Genomic DNA, 8,944 nt, shown 5'->3' on the forward strand with positions numbered 1-8,944 from the left:
TGTCGATCACCCATTTGACTCCTCCGGAGAAAACAGCCTGTAACGAATTAAGACTTGGTTTGAGGTGCCCATTTCGTCATGGGGCCTCTCACATTAGTTACAAGAGTCTTAGGGACCCAAATAGCATAAAACCGGAATGCATTACGGGGACCAACGAATTTAGCATAAACCTCTCCTTCCTTTGATTTGTGAAGTACATAGGATGGAGGCATGAATTCAGTTGTCTTGTTGAAAGTGGGCAAACCCCTAGTGGCCGACCCACTCACAACCTTACCTTTCTCCTTGTGTCCCTCTCGTACAAATATTTCTTTAAGCGGAGTGGTACACTTGAGAGGAGATGCACTTTTCTTGGTGGTGCTTGGATTGAACCCAAGCCCTTCCTTGGCAAAGCCTCCATCGTGTTGACTTAAGATCTCATTGAGAGTCTTTTGTCCTTGTGCACATGTCATGAGACCTCTATCTAGCTGTGCCTTTAGCGAACAGTTTTCCTCAAGGATAGATGACAATTCACTACTAGAGTTAGTAGTGCAGGTATCAACATTAATAATAGGTGAGGAGTAAGCCTTAGCTAGAGTGTCAACATAAGTAACCTTGAGTGCCTCAAAGCTCTTTGTAAGAATAGTGAGTTTCTCTTCCTTCTCTTTGAGAGACAAGGATAGGCGCTCACAGTCCTTAGAAAGAGAAGCATGAGAGTTCACTAGTCGGTTTTTATCATTTAATAACTCTTTGCACACAGATTCAACCTTTTTCATGGAGGCAAGATCGTTAGCATGTTTATCAAGGTTTTCACCAACTTTTGAGCATAATGCATCATTTTGTGCTTCCTCATACAGGACTTTCTGCTCAAGGATTTCATTTCTTTCCTTCTCCTCAGTGATGAGGGTTTCGAGTTCCTTGATGGTATTGGTGTGCTTACTCACCATTTCCATAAGTATGCGGAACATAGTGAGCTTCTTTCCTTTAAGAGAGCACATAAATTTGTTTATTTTGGCAAACATGGGATGATCTAAGTCATTATCGTCATAGTGATCTTTCGCATCAAGATACTTATCAAGTGAGGCAGAAACTAGACTGAAAGAGTTTAACCGTGGAGTTACCTTAACCTTATCATGGGAGCTTTGGTCTTCCTCATCTCCTATGGCAGTCTTTGCCATCAAACACTTGTGTGTGTTGCCCTTGTAGTCTTTAATATAGTTGTAGTGAACAACATCACCACTTTTGTTGACTAGCCTCAAGGTGTTTTGTGTCTCCTAAGCTACTCTGGCAACCCCACCAACGTCTTTGGGATCTGATTCTTCTTGTGCAACCATTGCTCTTCCATCTATTCTCTTGAGTTTGGAGTTCATAGGGTTTGGCAACTTCTTCTTTACAAAGGTCTTCGGAAACCTTGGTTTATCTTCTCTCTTCTCATAAGGGCAGTCATTGGAGAAGTGGTTGGTTTCCTCACAGTTATAGCATTTCCTTACTTTCTTCTTTGGGAATCTTCCCTTGAACTTTCCTGCACTGAACTTATTTACAAAGAGAGCAATGTCCTCATAAGATGGGCTTTCATCAGAGTCAACATCATCACCATCTTCGCAGTCATCATCACCCTCTTCTTCTTCACTTTCTTCTTCATCACATTCATGCTTGGCTTTCAAAGCAAGATTGATCTTTGATGTTGAAGTGCCATGCATGGCAAGGTGCTTTGTTGCATTTGCCTTTGACTCTTCAAATAATTGGAAAGTGGATATGATGTCATCTGGAGTCATTTATTTGAACCCATGGTGCTGCCTCATGTCCCATACCATTTGATGGTGGTACGAAGCAAGAGCATGAAGTAACTTGTCCACGAGAAATCTCTTGGTCAGATTGAAACCATCTTGCGTCTTGTCACAGTCACAGGACTCAATGTCTGAGGCGAGTGTCATGAGCCGTTCTAGCAGTTGCTTGGGAGATTCACCCTTTTCCATACAGAAATTCTGTAATTGCCTCTTGGCAATTTCATATTGAGCAAGCCGAAGAGTGGAGGTACCGGTCCTGGTCCTTATAATGTTATCCCACAGTTCCTTGGCACTTGTGATGTGAATGTAAGGTCTCTGTTGGTTGTCATTCATTCCTTTTCTTATGCACATGATCGCAGTGTCATTGAGATGCTTGTCATAAGTTTCTCTGGGAGTGAGGCACCCTGGATCTATAGGATTGTACCCATGCTCGAGGATGTCCAACATCTCATCATTGGCGTACCTAAGATGATCCTGCATACCAACTCTCCACAAAGCAAAATCGGAATTGTCATCAAGCAAGGGAGGTTTTCCTCCAGGATTGTACTTAGGTTTCTCAACTTGAGATCTAGCATAAAGCCATGGAACACTGGTTTGGTTCCTCTCCGGAGGTTGTTGTCCAAATGAAGAACCGTGCACATTTGGCCCTAAGGCCCTCGGGGACGTGGCTGTCCCCGTGGTTAATGATGCCAGTCTTAGTTGGACCAAGGCCTCAAGAGAAGCGTCATGCTCCTCTTTTTGCTTGGCAAGGGCCCGTTCCAGGTCCTCAGAGGTGAAGGACTTGACTTCCGTGGAAGTCCTGTCCCTTTCCACTGGAGATACAGTAGTGGGAATCCCGTCCATCTCGCTCTAGGGCAGTTAAGCCACAAGAATAGAGCACGAGGCTCTGATACCAATTGAAAAGGATCGAGATGGACCTAGAGGGTAGATGAATAGGTATAGTTCCAAATTTTAATAATTATTTAGCAATTTTAGGCAAAGGTGCGGAATATGAGCGTGAGCCTAATAATTGCAATGATAAGGAGTAAGCTATTTAGAGTCAAGTAAGGCAACTGGTAAACAATAATCAAATGCAAGTACGTAATAAGGATTAACACAAGTAGAGAGTTAGGGTTAGGGATAACCGAAACTCCAAGAGAGACGAGGATGTATCCCGAAGTTCACTTCCTTGAAGGGAAGCTACGTCACCGTTAGAGGGGCGGATGTTACCACGAAGGCACACCAACGCCATGAAGGCTCACCCTATTCTCCCTTTGAGATAACTCCACGAAGGCGTTTCTCAACCACTAGTGGTAAACCTTGAGGTGGCTTCCAAACCTTCACAAACTTTTCGGGGGTAATCACAATGGTTTGATTCCTCTCCGAAGACTCCTACCGCATAGGTGTCTCCAACCTCCAAGAGTAACAAGATCACGGGGATTGCTCAAAACTTGCTCAAATCACAAATCACTTTGGTGGAAAGGAGGAGAAGGAGATGATCTATCTTTTGATTGGAACAACACTCAAAGGGGCTCACAAATGCTCTTGGGATCTAAGATTGGGTGTAGACAAGAGTGAGTGAGGAGAAAGGTGTTCTTGTAAGTGTTCTAGCTGTGTTGGACACCCTCTCACGAAGTGGGAGGGGGTATATATAGTGGGGAGAGTAAAACAGCCGTTGGGGGCACTTAAGTCTGGCAGTGGTCGGACATCTGGCCGTTTCTTGGATGTCCGGATGCCCACAAGGTGTCGGACGTCCGACAAGGGTCGGTCGTCCGAGAGATGTATATATATCTAGAATCACTGTGTAGTTGAACAGGGACCGGACGTCCGGAGGAAGCCGGAAGTCCGAGTTATTCGACTCAAACTTCTCTGGTGTGAGATTTCGGATTTCCGAAGGAGGTCGGACGTCCGGCCCTCGAACGTCCGGAGGGAGCCGGAAGTCCGAGTTATATGGCTCAAGTTTCTCTGGTGCAGAGTTCCGGAATTCCGAAGTTGGTCGGACATCCGACCCTCAGACGTCCGGAGGAAGCCGGAAATCCGAGTTATATGGCTCAAATTTCTCTGGTGCAAGGTTCCGGATTTCCGAAGGAGGTCGGACATCCGGCCGTTGGACGTCTGGAGGAGGCCGGATGTCCGAGGCATTGGTTCTGTTTGAGATAAGAGCAGAGTAGTGAAGAGGTGGTATGAGCAGAAAAGTAGACATGTAGTATGAGCAAATTCATCACGAAACCAGTGATCCCCTCTTAATAGTGCGGGATCCCTATACTCAAGAATAGTAAATTTAAAGGATAGTCTACAACATCTTTTCTCAATCCCGAGCCTTCTTGACATATAAGTCCCGATCTTCTCAGACCACCTTGGCACATAATTCTCAATCTACTAAAAGTACTTGCCATCCTGAGATACACTCAACAAATAGGATTAGTTTCCTATGTATGTGTTGTCATTAACACCAAAACTCGATTAAGGGCATGACTGCACTTTCTTTTTGACCGAGGCGGTCCTTGGAGAGAGGTTAAATAATAATTTGCACATCTCCGTTGTGGTTTTTGCGTAAGTAAGATGCGATCATACTAGATACCCATAGCGGCCATGTAAAACATGCAACAACAAATTAGAGGACGCCTAACTTGTTTTTGCAGGGTATGCTTGTGATGTGATATGGCCAAATACATGGTGTGATGTATTGGATGTATGAGATGATCATGTTGTAATAGTTAATATCGACTTGCACGTAGATGCTACGGCAACCAGCAGGAGCCATAGGGTTGTCTTTAAACTAAGATTTGTGTTTGCATATGCGTTTACTATATTGCTAGGTCATAGCTTTAGTAGTAATAGCGTAGATAGCACGACAACCTCGATGGAAACACGATGATGGAGATCATGGTGTGGTGCCGGTGACAAGAAGAACATGTCGGTGCTTTGGTGATGGAGATCAAGAAGCACAAGATCATGGCCATATCATGTCACTTATGAATTGCATGTCAGGTTAATCCTTTTATGCACCTTATTTTGCTTAGAACGATGGTAGCATTATAAGGTGATCTCTCACTAAAATTCCAAGATGAAATTGTGTTCTCCCCGACTGTGCACCACTGAGACAGTTCGTCGTTTCGAGACACCATGTGATGATCGGGTTTGATAGACTCAACGTTCACATACAACGGGTGCAAAACAGTTGCACACGCGGAACACTCGGGTGATACTTGATGAGCCTAGCATGTGCACACATGGCCTCGGAACACAAGAGACCGAAAGGTGGAGCATGAATCGTATAGTTGATATGATTAGCATAGAGATGCTTACCACTGAAACTATTCTCAACTCACGTGATGATCGGACTTGAGATAGTGGATTTGGATCATGTACCACTCAAATGACTAGAGAGATGTACTTTTCGAGTGGGAGTTTATCAGTAATTTGATTAGTTAAACTCTAATTATCTTAAACATAGTCTAAGTCCACTTTGCAATATTTTATGTTATAGATCAATGGCTCACGCAGTAGCAACCCTGAATTTCAATACGTTCCTAGAGAAAGCTAAGTTGAAAGATGATGGAAGCAACTTTGTAGACTGGGCTTGTAATCTAAAGCTGCTCCTGCAAGTTGGGAAGAAGGATTATCTCCTTAATGCAGTGCTAGGAAATGAACCACCCGCTAAGTCTAGCCAAGATGTTTTCAACGCCTGGTTAACACGTAAGGAGGACTACTCAGTAGTTCAATGTGCAGTCTTGTATGGCTTAGAACCGGGACTTCAATGTCGTTTTGAGCGTCATGGAGCATATGAGATGTTCCAAGAGTTGAAGTTTATCTTTCAGAAGAACGCCCGGATCGAGAGGTATGAGACCTCTGATAAATTCTATGCTTGCAAGATGGAGAAGAATTCGTCTGTCAATGAACATGTGCTCAAAATGTATGGGTACTCAAACCGTCTAGCTGAGCTGGGGATTGAACTCCCGCAAGAGGCTATCACTGACAGAATTCTTCAATCAGTCTCACCTAGCTATAAGAGCTTTGTGTTGAACTTTAACATGCAAGGGATGAACAAGTCACCTGGCGAGTTATTCATGATGCTCAAAGTCGCAGAGTCGGAACTCCAGAAAGAGCATCAAGTGTTGATGGTCAATAAGACCACTGGTTTCAAGAGAAATGACAAAGGGAAGAAGGGTAACTCCAAGAAGAGCGGCAAGCCTATTGCGAATCCGACGAAGAAACCCAAGGCTGGACCTAAGCCAGAAACAGAGTGTTATTATTGCAAGGGAATGGGTCACTGGAAGCGCAACTGCCCCAATTATTTGGCTGATAAGAAGGTGGCCAAGGAAAAATCAGGTATATTTGATATACATGTTATTGATGTGTACTTAACCAACTCTTGTAGTAGTACCTGGGTATTTGATACCGGTTCTGTTGCTCATATTTGCAACTCGAAACAGGAACTGCGAAATAAACGAAGGCTGGCGAAGGATCAAGTGACGATGCGCGTGGGAAATGGTTCCAAGGTTGATGCAATCGCCGTCAGCATAGTCTCACTTCAGTTACCATCAGGATTAGTTATGAACTTAAATAATTGTTATTTAATAACTGCGTTAAGCATGAATATTATATCTGGATCTTGTTTATTGTGAGGCGGTTACTCGTTTAAGTCAGAGAATAATGGTTATTCTATTTCTATGAGTAATATCTTTTATGGTCATGCACCCAATGTGAGAGGATTCTTCATATTGAATCTTGATAATGTTGATACACATATACATAACATTGAGACCAAAAGATGTAGATTTAACAATGATAGCGCCATGTTTTTGTGGCACTGGCACTTAGGTCATATTAGTGTGAAGTGCATGAAGAAACTCCATTCCGATGGGCTTTTGGAGTCACTTGATTTTGAATCACTTGACACGTGCGACCCATGCCTCATGGGCAAGATGACTAAGACTTCGCTCTCCGGAACAATGCAGCGTGCAAGTGACTTCTTGGAGATCATACATACCGATGTGTGTGGTCCGATGAGTGTGGAGGCGCGCGGCGGATATCGTTATTTTCTCACCTTCACTCACGATTTGAGTAGGTATAGCTATATCTACTTGATGAAGCACAAGTCTGAAATGTTTGAGAAGTTCAAGCAATTTCAGAGTGAAGTTGAAAATTATCGTAACAAGAAGATCAAGTTCCTACGTTCTGATCTTGGGGGTGAGTATCTGAGTTTCAAGTTTGGTGCTTGATACGTCTCAAACGTATCTATAATTTTTGATGGTTTCACAATGTTATCTTGTCATCTTTGGATGTTTTATGTACCTTTTATATCTTTTTAGGACTAACTTATTAATTCAGTGCCAAGTGCCAGATCCTGTTTTTTCTGTGTTTTTGGCTCTTTTCCGATCTGATTTTGGAACGGAGTCCAAACGGAATAAAATCCCCGAAATGATTTTTCCCGAATGGAAGGAGATCAGGGGGCCTGTGGGCCAAGCCAGGAGGGCTGCAGGGAGCCCACAAGCCCCCACTCCGCCACAAGGAGGAGGCGGCGGTGGGTAGGCTTGTGGCCTCCCTGGCGCCCCCCTCACCTAGATCTCTGGCCTATATATTCCCTAAAATACAGCAAAAAATCAGGGGATCCACGAAAATACTTTTCTGCCGCCGCAAGCTTCCGTTTCCGCGAGATCTCATCTGGGGACCCTTCCCAGTGCCCTGCCGGAGGGGACTTTGGAGTTGGAGGGCTTCTTTATCATCATCGCCCCTCCAATGACTCGTGAGTAGTTCACTTCAGACCTACAGGTCTGTAGTTAGTAGCTAGATGGCTTCTTCTCTCTCTTGGATCTTCAATACAAAGTTCTCCATGATCTTCATGGAGATCTATCCGATGTAATCTTCTTTGGCGGTTTGTTTGTCGAGATCCGATGAATTGTGGATTGGTGATCAGATTATCTATGATATATATTTGAGTCTTTGCTGATTTCTTACATGCATGATTTGATATCCTTGTAAGTCTCTCCGAGTCTTGGGTTTTGTTTGGCCAACTAGATCTATGATTCTTGCAATGGGAGAAGTGCTTGGTTTTGGGTTCTTACCATGTGGTGACCTTTCCCAGTGACAGTAGGGGCAGCAAGGCACACATTGAGTAGTTGCCATGAAGGGTAACAAGGTGGGCTCTATCGTTGATATGAGATTGTCCATATACATCATGTCATCTTGCTTAAGGTGTTACTCTGTTCTTTTGGACTTAATACACGAGATGCATGCTGGATAGCGGTCGACGTGCGTAGTAATAGTAGTAGATGTAGAAAGTATCGGTCTACTTGTTTTGGACGTGATGCCTATAGATATAAACATTGCCATAGATGATGTCACGACTTTGCGCGGTTCTATCAATTGCTCGACAGTAATTTGTTCACCCACCGTCTACTTGCTTTCATGAGAGAAGCCACTAGTAAACACTACGGCCCCCGGGTCTATTCACATCTATCGTTTACACCTCCGCTTTTACTTTGCTTTGTTACTTTGTTGCTTTGAGTTCTCACTTTGCGAACAATCTTTAAGGGATTGACAACCCCTTCATAGCGTTGGGAGCAGGTTCTTTGTGTTTGTGCAGGCACTTGTGATACTCGCTGGATCGATACCTTGGTTCTCAAAACTGAGGGAAATACTTACAACCGTTGCGCTACATCACCCTTTCCGCTTCGAGGGAACACCAACGCAAGGCTCCAAGGCCACGGGGAAATCCTTTGCATATTTGCCTAGGAAGTCCCTAAAGGCGTAGCCGTAGCAGAAGGATTCCTGGTGCCGTAGCAGAAATCCTTTGCATGTTTGTTTGTTGAAGTCATCATGGCTAAAAACACCAAACTTTGCGACTTCTCGAGTACCAATAATAATGATTTTATTAGTATTCCGATTGCTCCCGCCACTAGTGCGGAATCGTATGAAATCAACGCACCTTTGCTGAATCTTGTTATGAAAGAGCAATTCTCTGGCCTTCCTAGTGAAGATGCCGCATCCCATCTCAATACCTTTATTGAGCTTTGTGATATGCAAAAGAAAAGAGATGTGGATAATGACATGATTAAGTTTAAACTTTTTCCTTTCTCGTTGCGAGATCGCGCAAAAACTTGGTTGTCTTCTTTGCCTAAAAATAGTATCGATTATTGGGATAAGTGCAAAGATGCTTACATATCCAAGTATTTTCCGCCGGCTAAGATCATCTCCTT

Source organism: Hordeum vulgare, chromosome 1H (assembly GCF_904849725.1).
Source record: "Hordeum vulgare subsp. vulgare chromosome 1H, MorexV3_pseudomolecules_assembly, whole genome shotgun sequence".
NCBI classification, from domain to species: domain Eukaryota; kingdom Viridiplantae; phylum Streptophyta; class Magnoliopsida; order Poales; family Poaceae; genus Hordeum; species Hordeum vulgare.